Source organism: Periplaneta americana, chromosome 5, assembly GCF_040183065.1.
Source record: "Periplaneta americana isolate PAMFEO1 chromosome 5, P.americana_PAMFEO1_priV1, whole genome shotgun sequence".
Taxonomy (NCBI): domain Eukaryota; kingdom Metazoa; phylum Arthropoda; class Insecta; order Blattodea; family Blattidae; genus Periplaneta; species Periplaneta americana.
The window spans coordinates 183,294,720-183,322,435 of NC_091121.1; positions in this window are offsets into that span (position 1 = coordinate 183,294,720).

Here is a 27,716-nt window from a genome sequence, read left to right on the forward strand (position 1 = left end):
AATTTTTATTTTCAAAAGGAAGATATTTTACAAGTTTTTTGGGTATTGAATCTAAATGGTGTTGGGTAGGTAATAGGTACTTTTTTGTTTCCCTAAAGTTTGTAGCACTTACTCATAGAGAGATCAGCTGTTAATGTACGTTTTTCAAATAACTATTGTTGAAGAAATATTTTGAGAGCCTGCACTGTTAATTCCAGAGCTCCAAGATCAAGAAACTTTTTACTCTGCACTATATTCTTTCTGCCATTTATTTTTCAGTATTTCGGGTTAATAACAATTAGCAATCTTACAGTTCAAGTGAATATTTTGACTTAGAAATGTCACAGTTGTTTTGAAACTGGAAAAATGAAGGACATTAACTCATCTGTAACATCCATGACATGAAAGAAACAGCTGTAAAATATTTACCGATTATGTTTTTGTGAACTAATTGGATGCCATGAGATTTGCATAGCTTTCACACGGACACTATGAGAATGAATCTCTTTTTTCTTGAGGCAGAAACCATAGTTTTACACTTTTTGTTAATAAGGTGTGAAGTGAGTTCACAAATCTTGTAACATCCACGACGGAACCTTTTCTTTATTTTCTGCAATAATAATAAATTTTATTCAAACACCTTATTTTTATAAAATGATATTGATCTTCTAAATTGATTCTAACAATAAAATGCAAATCTAGTCTTTCAGGTGAAGCTCCCTGTAAAGCAGATTTGAATAATTTCAAGGGAAAAATTGTTCCGGGACCGAGTATCGATCCCGGGACCTCTGGTTGAACGTACCAGCGCTCAACCACTGAGCTACCCGCGAACTCCACCCGACACCGTCCCAACTTCTCCCTTTATATCCACACAACTCGCTTGGGCTGACGAAACGCCTAAGACCCACAACGAGTGCACACAATCACTGTGTGATACCCTGCCCCGGAACAATTTTTCCCTTGAAATTATTCAAATCTGCTTTACAGGGAGCTTCACCTGAAAGACTAGATTTGCATAATATATACGTCACTGTGTACGTTAACAGAAAACCACAATTCCAAGTCACACAGAGATTGTGTGCACTCGTTGTGGGTCTCTGGCGTTTCGTCAGCCCACGCGAGTTGTGTGGATATAAAGGGAGAAGTTGGAGTCAGGTGGAGTTCCCGGGTAGCTCAGTGGTAGAGCGCTGGTACGTTCAACCAGAAGTCCCGGGATCGATACCCTGCCCCGGAACAATTTTTCCCTTGAAATTATTCAAATCTGCTTTACAGGGAGCTTCACCTGAAAGACTAGATTTGCATAATATATACGTTACTGTGTACGTTAACAGAAAACCACAATTCCAAGTCACACAGAGATTGTGTGCACTCGTTGTGGGTCTCTGACGTTTCGTCAGCCCACGCGAGTTGTGTGGATATAAAGGGAGAAGTTGGGGCGGTGTCAGGTGGAGTTCCCGGGTAGCTCAGTGGTAGAGCGCTGGTACGTTCAACCAGAGGTCCCGGGATCGATACCTGGCCCCGGAACAATTGTTCCCTTGAAATTATTCTAACAATAAAAGTTGACAAAAGTCATTTTATTTTCAATATATAGAGTTTGAAAATAGTAAAAATTAACATCCATGACAACTGGAATGGCTGTATAGTGTGTCGACATGTACAACATCTACCGCAATGCAGATGGGCTAAGAAAATTATGAACTGGCACCCAATAAAGGAAAAGGAAAGAAGTATACCGGTATTGGAGTAGGGAAATGTATATTAATAAAGTTATGGACGAAAGGGACCTTATACAGGATGTTTCCGAGATGGTGTTACAAACTTTCAGGGATGATGGCGACACAAAATATGTCAACCATCAGACCGTCTAGGACGGAGAGACTAAAAGGACAGCAGCCCCTGTGTCTTACGGGACACAGGCTACAAACATAGGAGAGTGGAGCACGAGGTGGAGTCTTGCCGATGATTCGTCTTCCTTTAAATAAAAGAAAGATAAAAAGGTCACGTGAGTGGGCCCATCTGTTACGTGACTTCCTACTCATGCTCGGCATCCATCTTTCTCTCGTCCCCCTTTCTTTTCACTCTATGTATTTTTCAGTACACCTTAACCCCCGGCCTATTTATTACCACCCTTACTTACCCATCCCCGTGGTCAACCTCGCAGTCGCGATTTATTCCATTCTTCCCTTCATTTTCGTCTCTCACGTCCTGTGCGCTGTCTCTCCGTAGCGTGCCTGCAGGCTAAGACAAGGATCGCGTTTAAGTTAACGACAAATCCGTATTAATCGCCGAGGACAGAGTATGTGAATCGCACTCACTTTCTACGCATTCTATCAATTAGAGTCCTTGATAATATACTGTACTGAAAATTTCAAAAAGTCTCCATTCTTTAATAAAATAGTAGAGAATAGAGCGAGATTAAGGGCTCCTAACTTATTTACATACTTACTTACTGGCTTTTCAGGAACCCACAGGTTCATTGCCGCCCTCACATAAGCCCGCCATCGGTCCCTATCCTGAGCAAGATTAATCCAGTCTCTGTCATCATATCCCACCTCCCTCAAATCCATTTTAATATTATCTTCCCATCTACGTCTCGGCCTCCCCATAGGTATTTTTCCCCCCGGCCTCCCAACTAACACTCTATATGCATTTCTGGATTCGCCCATACGTGCTACATGCCCTGCCCATCTCAAACGCCTGGATTTAATGTTCCTAATTATGTCAGGTGAAGAATACAATGCGTGCAGTTCTGCGTTGTGTAACTTTCTCAATTCTCCTGTAACTTCATCCCTCTTAGCCCCAAATATTTTCCTAAGAACTTTATTCTCAAATACCCTTAATCTCTGTTCCTCTCTCAAAGTGAGAGTCCAAGTTTCACAACCATACAGAACAACCGGTAATATAACTGTTTTATAAATTCTAACTTTCAGATTTTTTGACAGCAGACTAGATGATAAAAGCTTCTCAACGGAATAATAACAGGCATTTCCTATATTTATTCTGCGTTTAATTTCCTCCCGAGTGTCATTTATATTTGTTACTGTTGCTCCCACCACTTCTAGAAAATCAGCATTGATAACAGTAGGGATATTAGTTCTACGTCCTTGCAGCCTTTATTCTCAAGGACATTCTCCTGGTATTCATTTCTATCAGAAGTATAATCACACCCAGGGCCATAGTGCGAGTAGAAAGGTTATATCAATGGTGAAAATCCATGACTCAAATCGGCAATCGAAACCTAGTAGTGTAATGTCTTAACCACGATGCTATTGCACGTCCCGACAAAATAATAATAATAATAATAATAATAATAATAATAATAATAATAATAATAATAATAATAATAAATACTTACTTACTTACTTACTTACTTACTTACTTACTTACTTACTTACTTACTTGCTTACTTACTTACTTACTTACTTACTTACTTACTTACTTACTTACTTACTTACTTACTTACTTACTGGCTTTTAAGGTACCCGGAGGTTCATTGCCGCCCTCACATAAGCCCGCCATTGGTTCCTATGCTGAGCAAGATTAATCCAGTCTCTATCATCATATCCCACCTCCCTCAAATTCATTTTAATATTATCTTCCCATCTACGTGTCGGCCTCCCCAAAGGTCTTTTTCCCTCCGGCCTCCCAACTAACACTATATGCATTTCTGGAAATAATAATAATAATAATAATAATAATAATAATAATAATAATAATAATAATAATAATAATGGAAAAATAACTCAGGGAGACTAGTGAAGTACTTTGTATAGAGTGTGGCATGGCATGGGGCAGAAACATGGACGTTATGAAACGACTAGAACCATTTGAAATGTGGTTATGAAAAAGAACGTGTGAAATAGACAGAATAAGAAACGAAGCTGTACTGGAAAGAGTGGGTGAAGAAAGAATAATGCTGAAACTGATCAGAAAGAGAAAAAGAAATTGACTTGGCCACTGGCTGAGAAGAAACTGCTTGATGAAGGATATACTGGAAGGAATGGTGGATGGGAGAAAGGTTCGGAGCAGATGAAGATATCAGATGATAGACATCATTAAGATATGTGGATCGTATGTGAAGTTTAAGAGAAATGCAGAAAATAGGGAAGATTGGAGGAAGTTGGGTTTGCAGTGAAGGATCTGTCCTTGGATAATGAATGAATAAAAGGTGATAACACATCCCATGACTAGATTCATTCGTACTCGTAAAGAAAGAATGAAAATATTTATTTATAAATACGACTAGAGCCATCTAATGGTAAGCTGCTGAAGAATGACAGAAACAATGGAATAACGGAAATGCTCATTGTTAGTACAAAGACAAGACAAATTTTACATGTAAAATATAATTAAATACAATTATGGCAGCGACATTGCGTAAAATAAAATGTGTTGGGTGCACTTTATGTTCAGGAAACTGATGTTGATTGATTAATTAATTATTTTTCAGTTTATTGATAATTATATTACGGTGTTACTCACTGATTTGTGGAAACAATTGCAAATCACAAGTGACAAAACGAAATAGAAAATATGAAATCGATATTACTGCAGTTATAGATGGTTCTCATTGGTTAAAATTCTATCGATTCTTACAATCCATTTGCAAATTGGAACATGAGTAAAATAGCCAGAATGAACATATCGCATCATGTAACTCACTGACAGAGTTAACGTAGAAGCAGCTGAAATTACTGATACTAATGAGTACATCTTCTTTATGTTACCTGTACTTGCTTATCACGGAATTCAATTACGAGCAAGAATAATTTCATGGTCTGACAATTGAAGGGTTCAGAACCACAGTGGGCCAAGCGCCATTTACTAAAACCGTAGAAAACAAGGGTTAAAATTAAGTTATTACCATAATTCAATGGAAACATATAGCAAGTAATATAAAGTATACACATTAAAACTAAATGATATGTCAATCTTCATTAAACTATGGTATTCACTTAATTTTAACCCTTGCTTTCTCGTTTTTAATAAATGGCGCTTGGCCCACTATGGCTCTGAACCCTTCAATTATTACACTTTAATCGCGAAAGTTGTTTACAATTTACCAGACAACTCATAGCTGAAAAAGACTGGGGTAGCAACCAGTAATACTTTTAAAAAAAGTTTACCTATGTAGCGATAAGTACAGATTTCATCAGCGGTTTTGAAAGAACAAGTTTTACTTTTACACATACTTTTTTCTGGATTTCTGTTGTATATCCAGGCCTATTCAAAATAAGAATCCAACAATCACGACATGAAATATAATATGACAGAAACTTCGCGACTTGTGTATACTAAAAAGTGTTTATTTGCAACATGACCACATAACTAGACAGGCTGTAGCAAGACTCCAATCTCTGTGTGAGTGAATAGAGCCTTCCATTCAATTAGTCGCCTATTCATAGCCCGGCATGAGACAGGTATCTCATCACAGTATCAAACGCTCGACTTGCTGTTAGTGTATAGACACAGAGATGAATGGATGCAGTAAATTAACAAGATACAGAACTGCACGTATTCATGTAACAATTGAGGTACGTTCGCGTTTTCTGCATATTTCTTGTGATCTCATCTTTCGCCGACGACTGCAGCTCCGACTTTCGACTCAGTAAACTCCTGTTCAAATCCGGTAAACCCAAGTGAAATTTGTAACGAACAAAAACAGTGTTAAAACAAGTTCTGCAGGATTCTAGTACCATTCCAGCCACTCATCATCATAATCATCATCATCATTGTGTTATTTAAGTTTCATTCTTATGGCCTTCTACTGCTGCTATCATACGTTAGGCTACACACCTGTAGTAAAAATTATTGTTATTTCAACTTCCTTTTTTCCCTTGTTTCTGTAGCTAAAATGCTCTTACGCAGATCACTCGATAAAATTAAGTTGGCTTTAATCAAACACGTTTTTCAATCTAAGTAGAATGTAATTTGCCGCATGTCAATGCGAGGCATGGTTCTTGAGTTACAGACTCCGCACAAATACTTATGACGTCACAGCCACTGAACTGGTGTGATTGCGTAGTAGGCCGAGAACATCCCGAGTGCAGCGCTTTGTATTAAATAATCTTCTCGCGCCGTAATACACGTGAACAGAATTTCGGACTTAGTTGTGATTGTGTGAAGTCATGTTTTGCTTTTCATTTAATCATAAAACCAGCACATACCAATGTTGTGGTTTTATGTAGACGTATTTTCTTTTATATGAACGATTTTGTACTACAGTAGACTAAACAGAAGAAATTGTATCGTAAAACAGTTTAAAATTCCGTGGCGTTGTGATTTTTCGTGTTCAGAGGGAACAACAAAAAACAGAACATGAAGAAGGGGTATCATTTCATATATTTCCGAACAGAGAAAAGTTACTGCAAAGATTTAAAACATGGGTGAAGAAAATCAACAGAAAAGGTTTTACACCATCGAAAACTACTGTTGTGTGTTCCAATCATTTCCGTGAAATTGATTTTGAAGAATCGTCTTTACTAAAAAGACGTTTAATGAAAAACCATAGAACTCCTATGAAAATTAAGAAAACTTCTGTCCCTTCCCTATTTTTGAAAGGAGAATCTCGCCAAGACAGTTCTGATACTGCGCGCTCCTCTGCTTATAAATGAAAAAGGGTCGTCGAAGAAGCAATAGCAAGTTGCAGTGATGCACCTATAGCTGAAAATATTGACGTGTGTGTAGTTCTCGATGAGGCTGAAAATTCACAGAAACCTAATATAAACAAAGCTGTGCAGTGTGAGATAGGGTGCGAGACGCTAAGAAATGTGTGTGGTGAATCAGATGTGGGTGAGCCAGAAACTGACATCTTTTCAAATAGGAGAAGAAACTTCAAATTCTAATTCATCGGGTTCCGAGGACGCTGCACATGATACAGAAAGTACCGTATTGGCCCGAGTGTAAGCCGCACCCGAGTATAAGCCGCACCCTTAATTTTAGGGGGAAAGGAGAAAAAAAAAAGAAAAATTGAGTGCAGAATGAGAAAAAAAGGAAAATTGAGTGCAGTGAAATTTACCTGTCACATTATCCAGTTACAAAACTGTTTACACTATTTAAACACTTTTTCTTCAATTACGGTATTACGTGGGTAAATCACCAAAAATACCGGTACAACTAATCACTGTCTTCTCCAATGTCACTGCTGACTTCACTACTACCGGTACCGGTATTTGTTTCATCACTGTCACTTTGTTCATCACTCTCCGTCCAAAGTACGTCGTCCTTACTGCCATCCAGAGCATTAGACACGCAGCATTTCTTGAAGCCTTTGATGATTGAATCTGGTGATATCGTGTGCCATGATGAGAGAATCCACTCACACATAAGGCTGACAGATGGCTTCTTGATCTTCCCAGATGGAGTGAATGCATGACCCCCTTCTAGAAGCCAATCCGAATACTGTTTTCGGAGATGGTCTTTAAAAGGCTTGTTCACGACGACATCAAGCACCTGCAATTTTGATGTCATACCTCCAGGTATGACGACTAGGTCTGTCTTCAATGCAGTAATTTTCTTCTTTACTTCGGGTGTGAGGTGACCTTTAAAGGCATCCAATACTAACATAGCCCTCTTACAGAGCAGCGCACCTGGTCTGCGATTCCAAACCGTAGCTAGTCAGTCCATCATTAGTTCGGTTGTCATCCATCGTTTCTCTTGGCAACGAATCACTAATCCCTTAGGTAAATTCTCCTTGGGCATAGTTTTACGCTTCAGAATAACGTACGGAGGCAGTTTTCCTCCATCTGCCGTAACCGCCAGCATCACAGTGATTCTTTGTTTTTCATTTCCAGTTGTTCTCAATGATATGTTTTTCGCCCCTTTATTGTCAACTGTCATATTGCTCGGCATGTCCCAAAATACGGGCGTCTCGTCAGCATTGCCGATCTGGTGTAATGGGTAAGAGTGGCGCTGACGCAATTCAATGACGTGCCTCTGGAAGTTGATGAGTTTCTCAGTAAAATCCTCTGGCAGTTTCTGTGCTAATGAAGTGCTTCGTCGGAGAACAAGGCTACTTCTACGCATAAACCTGCGGCACCAACCTATACTCCCATGGAATTCTGTCTGTGGAATGTTTAGGGTCTTCGCTATTTCCAACGATTTTACCTGGATTACTTGTCGAGAGATAGGCATCCCTTCTTTCCTTTTGTCTTGTACAAAGGAAAGGACCCTACGTTCTAGTTCAGGGTATTTCCCAGCCTTGGGTCCTCTGAAAGATTTTCTGGTTGTATTGGCATTTTTCAGTTTATCCTCCGAGGCGATCCAGCGCCGCACATTAGACTCATCCACACTAAACTTTTTGCCGGCTTCTCTATTAGACGTACTCCTAGCATGACGAATAACTGCAAGTTTGAAACTAGCGTCATGCCTGCGCCGAATTCCCAAGCTTGTTGAAGCTTTTCTTTCTACGTTTCCGCTCATGGCTTAACCCGTAGCTACGTACAAACTGTTTTAATCTGTCCTATCATACAAAAGAGTACGATCACTGTAATATGAAGACTGGTACATTGTTGCGTCATATACCATACGACTGCTGACAATTTCAAACACGAGCGCGTGGCATTGTTGCTCCATTTCAAAATGATAAAATTACCGGTAGCAACATGCGCCACATTTCAAGTTTAAATTTATCGGCCGCGCAAATAAGCCGCACCCCAACTTTTCGAGTTTGAAATTTGAATAAAAAGTGCGGCTTATATTCGGGCCAATACGGTAAATAGGGGGTCAAAAAGTGTCTTTTTTGTATTCTGATCAGCGTTACAAATTTTGTTTTTCTTCTGTAATATTTGTCATTCCTCTTTTACAAATATTTGGTAGAAACAATAGGACCATTACTGAAAGTTAATGCAGTGTGCCAGAATGCCCGTAATTGGGAGTGGAAGTCCGAACAGAGGTGAAGCATAGCAGTGAGTTCTGCGTTATACTTGTGCGATATAAGATACAAATTGTTTGAAAAATTTTCAAAAACTTTACAACCATGTTTCATCGGCAAGACAACATTTTATAAAATAATTTCAAAATTCGTAGAACCAACAGTCAGATGTACTTATTTTCAGATTCATAACTTATCAATTCCCTAAAAGATAAAAACGTGCGAATCGCGGTGATGGCCAATTTGACTCACCTAGTTTCAGTGCAAAATATGTGACTTACAGTGTAATGGGCCTCGATTCAGATAAGATTGCAGACTTCGTAGTTCTGTAAAAAGGTCTAATTGTAGGCGAAGCAGCATGCGAAAAAGTTCTAGATCGCCTAAAAGAAAAAATGAACATTACCCTCTTTCTATCGGACCGCCATAGAGGAATTAGGAAATTGATAAGGACCAAATATGAATGGATGGGCTATCAATTTGACATTTGGCACATGGCAAAAAACTTAAAGCCGCCGCACAAATGTGGAAAGAGAGCATCATGAATCACCTATGTGGTCTTGTGCTACATGTGAAGGTGGTTCTGACGACTTAGAAGACAGATTCATTTCTGTATTAAATCATGTTAGTAATATACACGAATGGGGAGAAACAGAGACATAATAAAAAATGTGCACACATTCACCCATACAATAGTGAGAGGGAATGGATCGAACCTGGATCCAGCGATTACAATGCTCCGAAAAAAGTTGTATGTAACCCTGCCCTTTTAAAAGACCTAAATCAACTAATCAATTTTGTCACCCCAGCAAATTTGAATCATACCATAACAAGAGATTGCTTTACTCATAAGAGAAAACACTTTCCATATGACGAAATGGTAACAAGAACTATGATTGCGATAATGGACCATAATTACAACGTGAAAAGAGATGTAACTGGCTCCAGACTCCAGTACTCTAAAGCCACTAAACGATGGGTGGAAGACAAAACATACAGCTGGAAGAAAAATGCGTGGAGAGAAGATACTATACAGAAAAATGTCTTGGAAGTAGTTCTGGTTATCAACTGCCGCAATTCGATGATCCACATGTTTTAGAGGTTCCCCCAAACATAGCTTCGTGCCTAAACCGTGTGACTCAACAACTATGACGCAATAGAATAATATAAACCATGTACTAATTTATTGTTGACGTGAGATAAACACGTATTTGCAGTCCATTCATAACGAATATTTCACGTCTCACATACATTCCCTCACTCAGTGAAGACGTTGACTTAGGTTATAATGGATCGACATATTATACCTTTTCAGTTTGAACCCTTACCAGACCCAAGTTGTTCTAATCACTATGAGTACGAAATTCAAAATGGGTAAGTTATTATTATTATTATTATTATTATTATTATTATTATTATTATTATTATTACAGTACATGCATGTGATAGGTCCTAAGTGTGTTAATAATAATTGTCTGTAACGTATGAATATATATTTACTCGTTCTACGCTGTATGTCAAACGGAACTACAACGCAGTCTTATGAAGCGATCAGTGGTTATGACGTCAGAGCTTGCAGTAAGACCTTTAATATTTCGGAAACTAAAAGGTGTAGAGCGATGCGACAAACGCCGTTAATCCAAGGATTACTTTGGTAAACATCCTATAATATAATCGAAATATGGAATTTTATCGCGGACTGTTCCTTTAAGTTCGCTATACATTAATTTATTGTTTTTTTTTACTTCATTATTTAACGACGCTGTACCAACTACTAGGTTATTTAGAGTCGATGGGATGGTATTAGGCGAGATGAGGTCGAAAATTCCCCATAGATTATCTGACATTTACCTCACGGTTTGGGAAAACTTCGGGAAAAACACAACCAGGTAATCAGCCCAACCGGAATCGAACCCGCGCCCTAGCGCAACTCTAGATGGGCAGACAAGCGCCTTAACCGACTGAGCTACGCCGGTGGCTATTTATACTGTATTCCTGTATTTTATACAAGGCTATCTTCCTAAATTCTTGCTTAATTTACTGACTAGTTTCTAATCTTATATTTTAATTGGTTTATTTTACAACGCTTTATCAACTGAGATGGTTCCTAATTATGTCAGGCGAAGAATACAATGCGTGCAGCTCTGCGTTGTGTAACTTTCTCCAGTCTCCTGTAACTTCATCCCTCTTAGCCCCAAATATTTTCCTAAGCACCTTATTCTCAAACACCCTTAATCTCTCTTCCTCTCTCAAAGTGAGAGTCCAAGTTTCACAGCCATGAAGAACAACCGGTAATATAACTGTTTTATAAATTCTAACTTTCGTTTCTTTGAAAGCAGATTGGATGACAAGAGCTTCTCAACCGAATACTAGCAGGCATTACCATATTAAATGTTGTGTATTATTATTATTATTATTATTATTATTATTATTATTATTATTATTATTATTATTATTATTATTATTATTTAGTCAACTGTCCCAAGACAGATCTGAACCTCATAAGTGACACCAATAAGGCATCACTAATTAGGCAACTAAGCCAACAGATAATGGGTAGGGTGGCCAGGTTATTTCCTCCTCCATTCCATACATCGTTGACTAGCTACATATTACATTAATCAGACTTCAGATGTATACAAACAAATTGTTCTTCATCTGACACATGTGAAGTGAGATATACTGCCTGATAATAGATATTATTGTTATCATTATTATTATTATTATTATTATTATGTTACGGTATATTTATTAATATTATATTGTTGTAATATCCCTCGCCGTGGCATCGTGGTCTAAGGCATCCTGCCTAGGACTCGCGTTACGGAATGCGCGCTGGTTCGAGTCCTCATGGGGGAAGAATTTTTCTCATGAAATTTCGGCCAGTGTATGGCACCGGTGCCCACCCAGCATCGTGATGCCCTTGGGGAGCTACGGTAGATAGCGAAATCCAGTTGCTACAGCCAGCTATAACAGCTGGGGGGACCATCGTGCTAACCACACGATACCTCCATTCTGGTTGGATGATCGTGCACCTCTGCTTTGGCATATGGGCGTGAGGCCAGCAGCGAGCTCGTCGGTCTAGGCCCTTCACGGGCTGTAGCGCTACGGATTATTTAGCCTATATTTTTGTAATAGAATATATTCATGAATATCCTTATAAAATCTTTGAAACGTAATTTTTTCACGGCTATTCAATTTTTAACAAGTGATAGTGAAACATTTGAGAAGGGAAAATGATTATAGATTAAAAAAATACTAAAATGTAAATATGTCATTTTTTTTTAAGTTAAAGGGGGCTGCAAACCCGGTAACCCTCTCTTGTGTACGACCCTGAAGATGATAATACCAGCGAAATGAGTCCAGGATCCAACACCGAAAATTGCCCAGTATTTGGTCTTAATGGGTCGAGAGAAAATCCCGGAAAGAACCTCAACCAGGTAACTTGTTCCAACCAGCATTTGAACCCAGACCCTCTTGTTCCAAGGTCAGGCTTGCTAACCGTTACTCCACATCGGTGGATTCTATCTTCTGGTCACGAGACATAATCATGTAGCCTATTCGTTTTCTGGGAATTTACTTCCAAACCTTTCTCCTTACTTGCTTCAAGTAAAATTCCCGTGTTTTCTCGAATAGTCTGTGGATTTTCTGTCGACATGTTCACGTTATCCGCACAAACTACTATCTACTAAATTTCGTAGCTGAAGTTAGAGTTGTGTCATACGGATAGATAGTAAAAGCGAATGCATAATGTTTGTTATTCGTAATGTTATTCATACACGGAAATACACATAAAAACGTGACACTTCGCTGTGTCAGAGTTCACGTGTTTCGGTGTCTTAGCAACGCTATGCACGGAGTGTTAGAGAGCAACGAAATTTGTTTCCACGCGTATTAAACCCGGAGTCTGTTGTCGATACCACACTCTCGCCTGCCGGTAGTTCATAATTCCGCTTTGATCAGAGACCGCAAACTGCAAAAGCAGGGCCGTCATGAAATCGATTTAACTAACGAGCAAACAGCGCAACATAATATATGCTAATTCATTATTTAAATTACATGTTTCTGTGCCGCGCGCCAGGCACCACAGAATCTGCGTGATAAATCACACACCACGCTGCTTCGTGTGCAACCGTCATCACTAGGCCTACTGGAGGATTATTGTCACTCTGATAATGATAATAATAATAATAATAATAACAATAACAATAATAATAACAATAATAATAATAATAATAATAATAATAATAATAATAATAATAGCAACAACAACAACAATAATAATAATAATAATAATAATAATAATAATAATAATAATAATAATAATCATAGTAGTAATAATAGTAATAATAATAACAATAACGATAACAATAATAATAACAATAATAATAATAATAATAATAATAATAATAATAACAATAACAACAGTAATAGTAGTAGTAATAATAACAATAATAATAACAATAATAGTAATAATAATAACAATAACAATAATAATAACAATAATAGTAATAATAATAACAATAACAACAATAATTATAATAATAATAACAATAATAATAATAACAACAATAATAGTACTAATAATAATAATAACAATAGTAGTAGTAATAATAATAATAATAACAACAATCATAATATTAAAAATAATAACAATAATAATAACAATAATAGTAATAATAACAATAACAACAGTACCTGGTTGGCAAGTTGGTATAGCGCTGGCCTTTTATGCCCAAGGTTGCGGGTTCGATCCCGGGCCAGGACGATGGCATTTAAGTGTGCTTAAATGCAACAGGCTCATGTCAGTAGATTTACTGTCATGTAAAAGAACTCTTGCGGGACAAAATTCCGGCACATCCGGCGACGCTGATATAACCTCTGCACTTGCGAGCGTCGTTAAACAAAAGACAACTTTTAATAATAATAATAATAATAATAATAATAATAATAATAATAATAATAACAATAATAATACTAATAATAATAACAATAACAACAATTATAATAATAATAATAATAATAACAATAACAACAATAATAGTAGTGATAATAACAATAATAATAATAACAATAATAATAGTAATAATAATAACAACAATAATTATTTATTTATTTATTTATTTATTTAGAATATTAACGTGCAAAACAACAGCAATAATAATAACAATAACAACAATAATAGTAATAATAATAATAGTAATAATAATAATAATAATAATAATAATAATAATAATAATAATAATAATAATAATAATAATGCTTGAAACTTTGACCCTCCAAGTTTATACCACGGTATGTTTAGCTGATTTTGAAAGCGTATATTTGAGACTTCGGGAAGAGACAGAAATCTATAAGAATGTGATAGCACACAAAGTAGTAAACTTCTCGCTAATGTATAGAGGATTCCACGTTAAGAAAAAAGCATTTGTTTTATGGGCCTTGTCTAATACACTGTACAAGCTATGTGGTAGGCAGGCGTTTCTATGGCAACTGGTCATTTGATGGAATAGCCCCATATGCTCAATGCTGTTTTCTTAACGTGAAATCCTCTATAGTGTATTATATTAATTACTACGTCATACGTAGACACGTGTCATTTAATGATATCCATTACTTCAGCCACTCAGTAAAGTAATAAACCAATATTTCACGATAAATTGAGATGACTACAAAATCAAGCGTGGAGACAGATGAGTGTCATTTTCAAATTGTTGCGCAACCCTGCATGTTTACAAAGGGGTGCACAATGTAAATAGTCGTCCATAAGTTAGTAATGTGCTTCGAAAAAAAAATAGTAGTCGCTAGTCGCATCCTATCGGTACGTGAATAAAAGTTATGTGTCAATTACAGTTTGGATTTATAGAACAAGCGAGCATCAACTACAATTCATTTCTATCGCCCCTACGCTTAAAATTAGCGGATTCGCTTTCATTTTTCAATCCAATGGTTTGTGAACGTGCGACCTGGTCTGAATTCAAACGACTGGATGCACCATTCCAGGTATTACCTTGCAAATGAAAACACAGGCGTGTATGATAATATTCAATAGAATAATAGAAACCAATAATAATAACAATACAACTAATAATTATGATAATAATAACAATCTATATATAGTAGAAAAGTTTTCCGGGCTATGAGGCCGTGGTCTGTTGGTTGTGAGACCACAACCAACAGACCACGGCCTCATAGCCCGGAAAACTTTTCTACTATTGACGCCGGCCGTGAAAGCCTACACTCCAATATAATCTATATATGATTTGAACTGGTAATGGAAATTACGAGAAATCGGCTGAACGGATTTTAATGAATGACCCCTCATTTTGAAGCTTGGCATCCAAGGATTTTCAGAAAAATAGTAACTTTCACTGAAGCGTTAGTTTTCTTACATAATTTTCCTTTTTTCCAAAATCCATCTTTTGTCAGTTTTGAGAACTAATTGCATTTCAGAATAAAAACAAAACACGAAGGCCATGATCTGCAAGATTGGTAACATATTAGAGATAAAATTCAATTGGTTATTAAAAACTTCAAGACTTACTAAAAATAATTTACAGATCTGATTCTGTGTGTGTAATTTCCTGAGTACAGCCGTGTATTGGATATTAAAAACTACAAAACGTGAGGTGGTTTGATGACATTATTACCATTATAAATGAAATATTATTGTAGTTAATGCCATGATGTGACTATTTATACATACTAATGCTATATTGATGATATGAAAGTGAAACTTTTGGGATTATATAAGAACATGTAGAGAATATCTTAAAGTAGATTTTCATTTCTATATTTTACTGAGTGGCGGCTATATAGTATATATAGTATATGTTACTGAAAACTATAAAACTTACGTAAGATAATAATATTATTATTAAAAATGAAATATTTTTATAGTTATTAATCAAGTGGGTTTGGGTCTTTTTCATATACTTAATGGCGATGTGGTGTAGATATTTATATGCATCATTCTCTTCAGTATTGACTCGAGAGAGCGCAAAAATTACAGTTCCTAAGGAAAGACCAAAAGGTATTACTTACTGATAAAATAAGAGGCCTGCAAGATTTTATAGTTTCCCGATCATTTCAGCAAGATCTCTTAGCAGGATAAAATGATTTTATCTACTACATTTCAAGCTCTCCATGCAGCAGCTATACCAAGATGCTATGTCTATTGTTCGAAAGCATAGCAAACCTAACTTCTTTTAACTCTCGCCTACAATGTGACCTGAAATAGCTATTGCTTTAATCCCAAGTGAAAAATCCACTGATCGTCCTGACATTGTTGCTTGCTGAAACTCAAAAACTGAAGGTAGACAGGTTCAAGAACAAGTATTTCGCATAAAAAAAACATTCAGAGGGAAGATCAAATCACATACAGAAAAATACATACCGCTATACAAATATTAACTTAAAAATAATAATAAACATAAATAAGTAAAAAAGAGAAACTGAATATTTACACAATCAGTATTAACTTTAAAATAACAATAATAGAAAATATATAATAAAAAAGAGACTGAATACATAATCACAAACAGGAAAATACATTCTAGTATACAGTATTAACTTAAAAAAAAGAATTAATACATATAAATATAATCAATTGATGAACTAGTGGACTTACTCGTGTTAAATATGAAATATCTGTCCGGCTTACAGCTGTTTCAGTGCTTCACGCACCATCATCAGAGCCTACTAGATCGCGGCGTCATCTCGAACTTCTCTGCCTGTTAGGAGGGTGTGTTTTATTGTTGGAAGGTGTTGAATTGTGGAGTCGAATAGTGTGTGTGTACTGAAATTGATCTGTGTGTTGAGGATTTGATCGGGGTGTGTTTTAGTGTGTTTGTATATTTCATATTGTTCCAGTGTGTTGAGTTTTTGGTTCTTGGGTTGTGTGTGTAGGATTTCCATGTCCGTATTTATGTTATTGTATGTATGGTTAGTATTGGTTATGTGATCGGCGTATGTAGACGTATTGTGTCCTCTGGTTATAGCTTTAATGTGTTCTTTGTAGCGTGTTTGGAATGATCTGCCTGTCTGTCCTATGTAGAACTTGTCGCAACTATTGCATTTGAGTTTGTATACACCTGTGTGGTCGTATTTATTTGTTTGTGTTTTTTGTGTGTTGAGATGTCTTTGTAGTGTGTTTTCTGTTCTGTATGTTATGTTGTATTTCTGTTAAAGTAATAGTACAATTAGTATGTTCAGCACAGCACGTGTTACATTGAGACAATGACAATTACCTAGATATAAGTGTTAATGGGAAAATAAAGTAATGACTGTGTAAAATAATAATAATAATAATAATAATAATAATAATAATAGTAATAATGGTAATAGTAATAATAATAATAATAATAATAATAATAAATAAAAATTCCACCTAAAAAAACTAGTTCTGTGCATTTAAAATATTTCTACACAACCTAATTTTAAACAACTGAGGACTAAGACTACCCCTGATTTCCAGCGGCAGCGAATTCCATGAGCGGGCCATGGCTATTGAGAAAGAACTTGAGTACAGAGATGTCTGATGACGTGGTATTGATAGCAACAGATTGTGCTGTGAACGTGTATTACGATTATGATGTGAAGCTAGAGGCAAGGTAGTTGGGTGTGGAATCATGTATAATTCGATATAGCAGGCAAAGAGAATGTACTAAACGTCGATCTTGCAAGCGGAGCCAGGAGAGTCGTAGAAAATATTCCAATATATGATCATGTCGGCGGATATTGAAAATAAATCGGACGCAGACATTATGTACACGTTGAAGTTTTTGAGAAAGTTCATCACTTAGGTCCCTATATAAAACATCACAATAGTCAAAGTTAGGCATTACAAGAGTCTGTACTAGAATTTGTTTTAGTATAGTAGGAAGGAAATTTTTCAGGCGTTTCAAAGAATGCATGATAGAGAAAACTTTTCTACAGATATATCTGATTTGCGTATTCCAGTTCATATTAGAGTCGAAATAGATCAGGGGCGGTAGAATAACTCTTCTCGGGTTCTCAGCCAGGTGAGTTGGAGATTAGCTTCCAAGCTTTCGACGGCTAGCTCTGCCATCTTCTTCAGGGACGAAGAAGATGGCAGAGCTAGCCGTCGAAAGCTTGGAAGCTAATCTCCAACTCACCTGGCTGAGAACCCGAGAAGAGTTATTCTCCATCAAACGCCGGGAAAGCCTCAAGTCATACAGATCAGGGGCGGTTATTCAGGTGAAGTAGGTGAAGTGCCACTTCACCTATTTACATGTAAAACACAATTTTATCTCATATTAATAATTAATTCTAGTTATTACGGGTACAGTATATCTAAAACAAAATAAAGTTTTCTTTTCAGTCGTTATGAACAGTGTTTAGTTGTATAAATAGTACCTGTAACCGTCCGCTGACTAAAATAATATCAACAGTTACGAGCGTCGAGCGGTGTCTATTGTAACTTACAATATTGTAGAGAGGCGAAATTATTTGGGCTCCCATTCTCATACAGCACTTGGTTTCCATGGTAACGTGACGTCACCCACTAAATAAAGATTGTATGAGTGAAGTGCATTTCTGAGTCTTTCAGTCACGGAGAACTGTCAGATTTGTTGTAGTTGGAGTAACCAGTTTGCAGATCTAACGGTACTAATAATCAGTAGCGGCTCGTCGTAAAAAAAAATGTGAAGTGCTGTTCACATACACAAATGCATGAAAAGCTTTACCAATATAACGAGTAGGCCTATAATTCGTAAATTAAGTACAATTTTACTAGTTCTAGAACACATGCAAACAGGAAAATTAATTTATTTCAGGACTCACCCAGTTTCTTGCATATCAAGTCAGTCCTCTATATTTTAAAGCCGCAAACCTGTCGATAATGTCTTCATAAACTGTCCGAGTTTAACTGAGAGTGGAGAGTATATCTCTATGCAAAAGCTATTTGGGGTGTATTCCTGATAAAATAACATAGATCCAGCTAATTTACCATTGCAGGGTGGCTTCTTGGACACAAGGAATGAGGATACTATTCTCGAGTAAGGTAGTACATAGTACTGTAAAATTTCACAGCCCTTAAATAATAGCCCCCGGCCTTGGAGACCACTTTCAACCCTTCTCTATTATTAGTACTGTTAGATCTGCAAACTGGTTACTCCACCTACAAGTCTGACAGTTCTCCGTAACTGAAAGACTCAGAAACACACTTCACTCATACAATCTTTCTTTAGTGCGTGACGTCACGTTACCATGACAACCAAGTGCTGTATGAGAATGGGAGCCCAAATAATTTCACCTCTCTATAATATTGTAAGTTACAATAGTCACCGCTCGGCGCTCGTAACTGTTGACATTATTTTAGTCAGCGGACAGTTACAGGTACTATTTATACAACTAAATACTGTTCACGACTGAAAAGAAAACTTTTTTTTATTTTAGAAATACGGTACCGGAATAATTAGAATTAATTATTAATAAGACATGAAATTGTGTTTTACATGTAAATAGGTGAAGTGGCACTTCACCTACTTCACCTGAATAATCGCCCCTGCTAATAATAGAGAAGAGTTGAAGCTGGTCTCCAAGGTCGGGGGCTATTATTTAAGGGCTGTGAAATTTTGGAGTACAGTATGTACTACCTGACTCGAGAATAGTATCCTCATTCCTTGTGTCCAAGCAGCCAGCCCTGCAACGGTAAATTACCTGGCTCTATATTATGTTATCATGAATACACCCCACATAGCTTTGCATAGAAATACTTATAGTCTCCACCCTCAGTTAAACTCAGACATTTTATGAAGACATTATCGACAGGTTTGCGGCTTTAAAAGATAGGAGGATTGGCTTGATAATCAAGAAATTGGGTGAGTCCTGAAATAAATTAATTTCCCTGTTTGCATGTGTTCTAGAACTAGTAAAATTGTACTTAATTTACGAATTGTAGGCCTACTCATTATATTGGTAAACTGTTCATGCATTTGTGTATGTGAACAGCACTTCACCTACATTTTTTACGACGAGCCGCTACTGAAATAGATGCCGATACATATGACTTGTAGCTAAAAAAACAGAGGTTGACAGAGACTTTTTGGTCTTATGTATTTTATACTGTAATTTCACTTATAAAAATCATGTATGATCTCATGTTTTAGTTTAGGTTGCAAAATGGGTGTTGACTATTGAAATTTATGTAGACTTACCCTAAACATTTGAATATTCCAAGAATTCTTAGTGTAGAAAACCATTTCGGAGTATGTTCCAGGTTAGGAAATATCTGCAGCCAGGATAGCGGTGCTGCTCAGGCATTCTAGAGCTGCTTGTCCTCGGTAATAAGAGGTAGAGAGCAGCGTGACGCCTCACTGTCACTTACCAAGCTTTCCCAAACATCAGCTCAAGCGCCTGGTTTGCAGACAGCATCTAGTAAGCATGGTTCACAATGTTACGCTGAGTAAAATAACGATACCGGACGTCTTAGCAGGAATCCAAGTAATTACCTAGTATTTTTTATAACAGGATGTGGTATGGAGCTCTGTCGATACGTGGAAGACATAATACGAATGTTTTTCACTGACAATTAATGTAAGCCCACGATTATGATAATAATGATGACAACATGTATGTGTACTCGGTTCAAAAAGTTTCCTGAATATATATTTTTCGTTGAAATGAATAATGTTATGTGGTATATTTCTGTTTCTGGTGTTGGCAACATTCATGACGTCACTTCCTTGGAAGTATCATGATCATAGAGTGTATTTCGAATCTCAGCTGAGCAATCTGATGGCATCACGGTGTTCCGAATTTCAACGATGACGTCACTGATGCTCCACCGGTGTCGCACCTGTTCCATCAGCTTGTAGAGGTGGTGACAGTCTCTATCAGTGAATCTGATTGGTTCTTGTGTAGGGTGGGAATTAGCAGACGAATGACATCGTGCACTGTTGTGTCATGGCGGTGTGTTCTGCTGTATTGTTTGTAATGAGCACAACGTAAAAACAATATGTTAATGGCTTATGAGCGAACATGTCAACGGACCAGTTATTACTACCGGTTCAAGAAATAAATTGTTTATGCTCTCTTTTCTTTGAACGAGATGACAGTACGGAAATTTGACATTCAATAACACTTCATGAAATTGATACTAAAACTTTGTGTTGTACTAGTAGACTATATTGTAAATCTCTTCTGTATATATTCCAACTAGACTGTGATTGCAAATTAAAACTTTATAATAGTATTAAGTATTTTGACTTGTTCCATATTCTAGCTGTGAAGCAATGTATGAATACCATGGAATGTTAATAAATACAATACAATACTACAAACATGTTACTAATCGACAATTAACTAATTGTAATTTAACTTAAATATGGAAGTTAAATTGTATTTAATTCATTTGCATTTCACCAAACTAATACACATTTAAAATAAATTCAATTAATTTTATTCCCAATTAAGTCATCACGGCCATCGGAATCATAGTAAAATCATAATTCCGAAGGCCATGTGCCTTGTTAATGTAAGCAGTGACCTATAATATAGTGAGTTCATTTGTTGTATTACGACTATAAAATAACGTCATAAACAGAGCTAACATCAAAACATAATAAAATCATCGAAAACGAAGGTCACACCTGTGGAGTAACGGTCAGCGCGTCTGGCCGCGAAACCCGGTGGCCCGGGTTCGATTCCCGATCGGGGAAAGTTACCTGGTTGAGGTTTTTTCCGGGGTTTTCCCCTCAACCCAATATGAGAAAATGCTGGGTAACTTTCGGTGCTGGACCCCGGACTCATTTCACCGGCATTATCACCTTCATTTCATTCAGACGCTAAATAACCTAGATGTTGATAAAGCGTCGTAAAATAACCTACTGTTCGTTTAAAAACGAAAAAAGACGTTTGGGTAGACTTTAGAAGAAAAGAAAAAAGGTTGGAAATAAATAGAAAGAGATTTCAATGCAAGAAAACCTCATCTCAGTGTTCTAAGAATCTAGGTAAAGATTAATTTTTGATCCTACAGAATTTATCTGTTACAGTAACATTGGTTATTGGAGGAGAAGGATTCCATCCGGTGCTGTGGTTTGAGATTCGGCGTAGCTCAGTGGTTAGAGCGCTTGGTACGTAGAACCAAGGATACGGGTTTGATCCGAGCGAATTTTTCTCACCTAATAACCATTGTTACCATAACAGATAAACTCTGTAGGATCAAGAATTAATCTTTATATAGATTCTTCGCCCAACAGTGCATATACTGTGCAATCTCGGCCACCAAGTGACTCAATTGAGTGCGCTCCTTGTACGAGTATAATGGCAGTTGACTTGTCAAACATGAAGTCAAGCCACAAAGGAAAAAAAAACACTAGAGGAGGGGGATTCGATCCGATGCTGTGGATTGAACTTCGGCGTAGCTCAGTGGTTAGAGCACTTGGTACGTAGAACCAAGGACCCGGGTTCGATCCCTGGCGCCGGAGCGAATTTTTCTCCATTGTTACCATAACAGATAAATACTGTAGGACCAAAAATTAATCTTTACGTTGGTGAAATGGGATCTAAGATTTATAATTTGGAAATACGAACGAAATTAATTTGACACTTTATTTCCATATCTACACATTTATGTCACTGAACCAGTCTACTGATGACGTAGTAAAAATATCTTGTATGCAATCCACGATGAAGGCAGTACATAACTTAACGTTATACAAATTCCTCGTGTCCTTTCTGACTTCCAGTAGCGTGGCAGCTTGCAGCCTACGTTGCGGTACGTTACTGCCTCTGTCCCAGCATCCACCGCGAGTGCATTTCCATGTCAACTGCCAGCTCAACAAACATTTCACGCCAGTCCTCGTAGTTTTTACGGGGCAGAGGGACCCCAAATAGTGCCTTTTATGTCATTACTCAAGCATATTAAACTAGAGTTTCGGCCTCAAGGACGCGCTTTAAATACCAGACACACTACTTAATTTGGATTGGGTCGACCATCACCAACTTCGGAGCCGTAAACCTTTAAACACTCGGGCTAGGTGAACATGGGTTCCCACTTGCATTGTCACACCTGGAACATGTCCGATTTCTAACTTGTGTAACTCACTTAGGAACGAGTCGGTTCGGTTCACTAACACACTACGAGTAGGCCTATGTTAAGGGACTAGGTTCAGCAACCATTCCTCTTTGAATCTGCTGATTATTTAGTTATTCTTCCTTTCTTTTTTCTTCTTTTTTAGTGAGTTATTTTACGGTAAAAAAGGTCGAATTTATTAGTGACAGGTTATCATATTTAATACTTAAGGGTAGATGTTATAAATCAGCTGTGGCGAGAACGTGGCTCGCGAGACATTGTGGCTCGCAGTGTTAGCTGTGCATTTCGCTTGCTTCTAACCTCCGCCAACCCCCACCCTCTCACTCACTGAAGTCAAACTCCGTTCCATTTGTATTTGTCTCTGACCTGCGAGTGGCATATGTCTCTCTCGAAACCATGTACGAAAGTTTCAAGTAGGATGGGAGGACGCATTTTTTGCTGTCAATATGATGAGAATATTAAATGTATGATTTGTTCACAAGTATTACGAGGAAAACGGTTCTATGACATAAAACGGCATTATACTACATGTTACTGATGAAACATTAAAAGTTTAAATGTTATTGTTGTTGTTATCATCATCATCATCATCATCATCTTTGTACGTCAATCCCTTTTCAGCAGATGTACGAATAATGCGGTTAGCTCTTCAATTTGAACTCACTGATTTACTATGTAATGTCAAATGACAGCTAGATGTAAGGACTTGACAAATGTTGAACTTTCAAATCTTTGCCAAAAAATAAATATCCGAAGCTTCGTTCTTTCGCTTGCTCTGTTGAAGCCATGTTCGCTACAACTTACGTTTGTGAAAAATTATTTTCAACAATGAAAATAGTAAAAACCAAATTTAGGTCACGACTGACAGACAAATACCTTCGTGATCAACTACGACTGGCAGTGACATAATTCCTGATTTTGGAACTTTGTCGCAGAGACATTCTGAAGACAGTTAATTTTAGGTAGTGATATTGTTCATTTATTGTTCATTTCTTTCTTCGTTACACGTACTAAACATTACTTCGTAGCCTTGTACTGTATAAAATTATATTTAAGTGCTTGACGTAAGGAAAATGAAAATCCATTAATAAGTCAGACAGTTGCTTCACTTCCCCTTCGGGTGTCCGCCTCCCTCCATAGGTGCTATGCACGTTGCAGGTTACACAGTGGCTCGGCGCACGACTGCATTTTCGCCACGGCTGTTATAAATGCTCATGCCCCTACAGAAGAGAAAGACGATATAAAGGATAACTTCTATGAGGAATTGGAACATACTTTTGATCAGTTATCTAGATATCACATAAAAATTTTATTGGGGGAATTTAACGCTAAAGTAGGACGGGAGGATATTTTTAACCAACTATTGGAAAAGAGAGCCTACACGTAACTAATAATGGCAATGGAGTTAGGTTAGTCAACTTTGCGACATCAAAAAATTTAACTGTCAAAAGTATAACATTTCTCCATGAGGATATACATCAATATACTTGGACTTCTCCAGATGGATTGACACACAACCAAATAGATCACATCTTGTTAGATAAGCGAAGACATACTAGTATAGTAGATATTCGAACGACAGCAGCAACAATAACAAACACCATTACCATAGCAACAATAGCAACCACCATCACAGTAGCAACAATACCCACCAAAGCAACAATAACAACCACCATCACAGTAGCAACAATACCCACCACAGCAACAATAACAACCACCATCACAGTAGCAACAATACCCACCACAGCAACAATAACAACCACCATCACAGTAGCAACAATACCCACCACACCAACAATAACAACCACCATCACAGTAGCAACAATACCCACCAAAGCAACAATAACAACCACCATCACAGTAGCAACAATACCCACCAAAGCAACAATAACAACCACCATCACAGTAGCAACAATACCCACCAAAGCAACAATAACAACCACCATCACAGTAGCAACAATACCCACCAAAGCAACAATAACAACCACCATCACAGTAGCAACAATACCCACCAAAGCAACAATAACAACCACCATCACAGTAGCAACAATACCCACCAAAGCAACAATAACAACCACCATCACAGTAGCAACAATACCCACCACAGCAACAATAACAACCACCATCACAGTAGCAACAATACCCACCAAAGCAACAATAACAACCACCATCACAGTAGCAACAATACCCACCAAAGCAACAATAACAACCACCATCACAGTAGCAACAATACCCACCAAAGCAACAATAACAACCACCATCACAGTAGCAACAATACCCACCAAAGCAACAATAACAACCACCATCACAGTAGCAACAATACCCACCAAAGCAACAATAACAACCACCATCACAGTAGCAACAATACCCACCAAAGCAACAATAACAACCACCATCACAGTAGCAACAATACCCACCAAAGCAACAATAGCAACCACCATCACAGTAGCAACAATACCCACCAAAGCAACAATAACAACCACCATCACAGTAGCAACAATACCCACCACAGCAACAATAACAACCACCATCACAGTAGCAACAATACCCACCACAGCAACAATAACAACCACTATCACAGTAACAACGATAACAACCACCTCTACAGTAAGAACCATCATCATAGCAACAACAGTAACCACCACCACCATCACAACTACAAGAATGGAAACCACCACAGCAACAATAACCACCAACATAGCAACAACAACAATAATCACCATGACAAGAACCATCACTACAAAAACAACAATAACAACAATCATAGCAAGAACTGTAACAACCACCCGAACAACAAAAACCATCACTACAGCAACAACAATAACCACAGCAACAACAGTAACAACCAATACTACAGCACCAACAACAACCATTACTATAGAAACCACAATAATCACCATCACAGCTACAACAGTAAACACCAAAACAACAACAATAACAACTACCATAGCAACAACAATAATCACTACCATAGCAAAAACAATAACAACCACTACTACAGCAACAACAGTAACAACCTCCACAACAATAACAACCATCATCACAACAACAATAACCACCACAGGAAGGACAATAACGACCACCAGTACAGCAATAACCAACGCTACTAACAAGCTATCGAAGGAGCTGGTAGCCTCAATGTGAAAAATGTCGTTCAAAGTCTTCATAGCGCGTCGCACGCGTTTTGTGTGATGATCGCACTGCACGTTGCAGCGGAGCGCTCGCGTTCGGTTCATGCTCCATTTCTGTCAATCATGCTTCATTTGAAAACGGATAAAGCTGTCTCTATAGTATAAAATCGTTCAATTTAAATACTGAATAAGGATAGCCTATGTACAAAATATGTTATTCATGAAGCAGTTTTTGCCTGGTCACACGTCAACAAATGATTTTCCAATTTTGCTTCACCTCGCTGATCTCTGAATTGCTCCCTCTCCCCATTTCCCTATCAAGATAGAATATAGTGTTTATTTTAAGTATAAAAACTTTTCAGTGTATTATGTGCGCCATGTTTGTGCAATATATATATATATATATATATATATATATATATATATATATATATATATATAACCTACGTTACATTTCATCCACGTTTTCGAAAACAAATAGTTCTGCCTCACAGCTACTGACTATGTGTACTTGTACTCCTCCTGCAAGAGTGTGTGTCGTTATTGTGAGCTCACAAAAGAGATGTAACAAATGTTACCAATTTTAATAAAAAGAAGAATGCTTTTTACTTTCAAAATAAATTATTAAATCAGCCCATCGTTAACAAATATTTATAAAAATCAATCAGCTTCTTTCTTTCTTTCTTTCTTTCTTTCTTTCTTTCTTTCTTTCTTTCTTTCTGCTCTTTCAGGGGCGAGCTAAAGTTTCTCTGTATATATTATATTTTATGTTACAATTATTAGCAAAATAAATAAAGAAATAAATCTATACTAATAATAAATCTGTAGCCGAAATTTTTCTGGTAATTTTCGATTTTCCAAAAATAATTGGTCCTAACATATATAATTAACCAACCCGAAACCTAAAATCGTTTTTTTTTTTTTAATTTTTGTTTGTATGTCTGTCTGTCTGTCTGTCTGTATGTTTGTTACCATTTCACGCGATAATGGCTAAACCGATTTCCATTAAAATTGGAATATAAATTAAGTTCGTTGTAACTTAGATTTTAGGCTACATGGCAGTCAAAATACATTATTTAAAAGGGGGGTTATAAGGGGGTCTGAATTAAATAAATCGAAATATCTCGCTTATTATTGATTTTTGTGAAAAATATTACGTAACAAATATTTCTTTAAAAATCATTTCCGATAAGTTTTACTCTTTGAAAAATTTTGATAGGACTGATATTTAATGAGATAAATGAGTTTCAAAATTAAAATAGCTGCCATCTAAGGCGGTGTAATGAAACAAATAAATGAATTCGTCTATAAGGGGCCTTAGACAACAACAATCGAAAGCTATTAATCATAGCCTACAGAGAAGGTTTCTGTGTTTGTATGAAGTCATATCGGAAGCTAAATTAACCGATTTGTGTAATTAATTATTATTTCACCATTGGAAAGTGTAGTTTCTCTATATGGACATAATGCTATAATGTTATTACAGTAACTTCTGAGTGAATCGAGGACAGGTAAGATTGAAATAGCTGCAGCTATTAGCTCCTTATAGCTGACGATTCAAGAATAATGCTATAATGTTATTACAGTAACTTCTGAGTGAATCGAGGACAGGTAAGATTGAAATACTTCTTATGCACAGAAAACTTGATAGGCTATTCTGTGTATTCGTTTCCTGTAT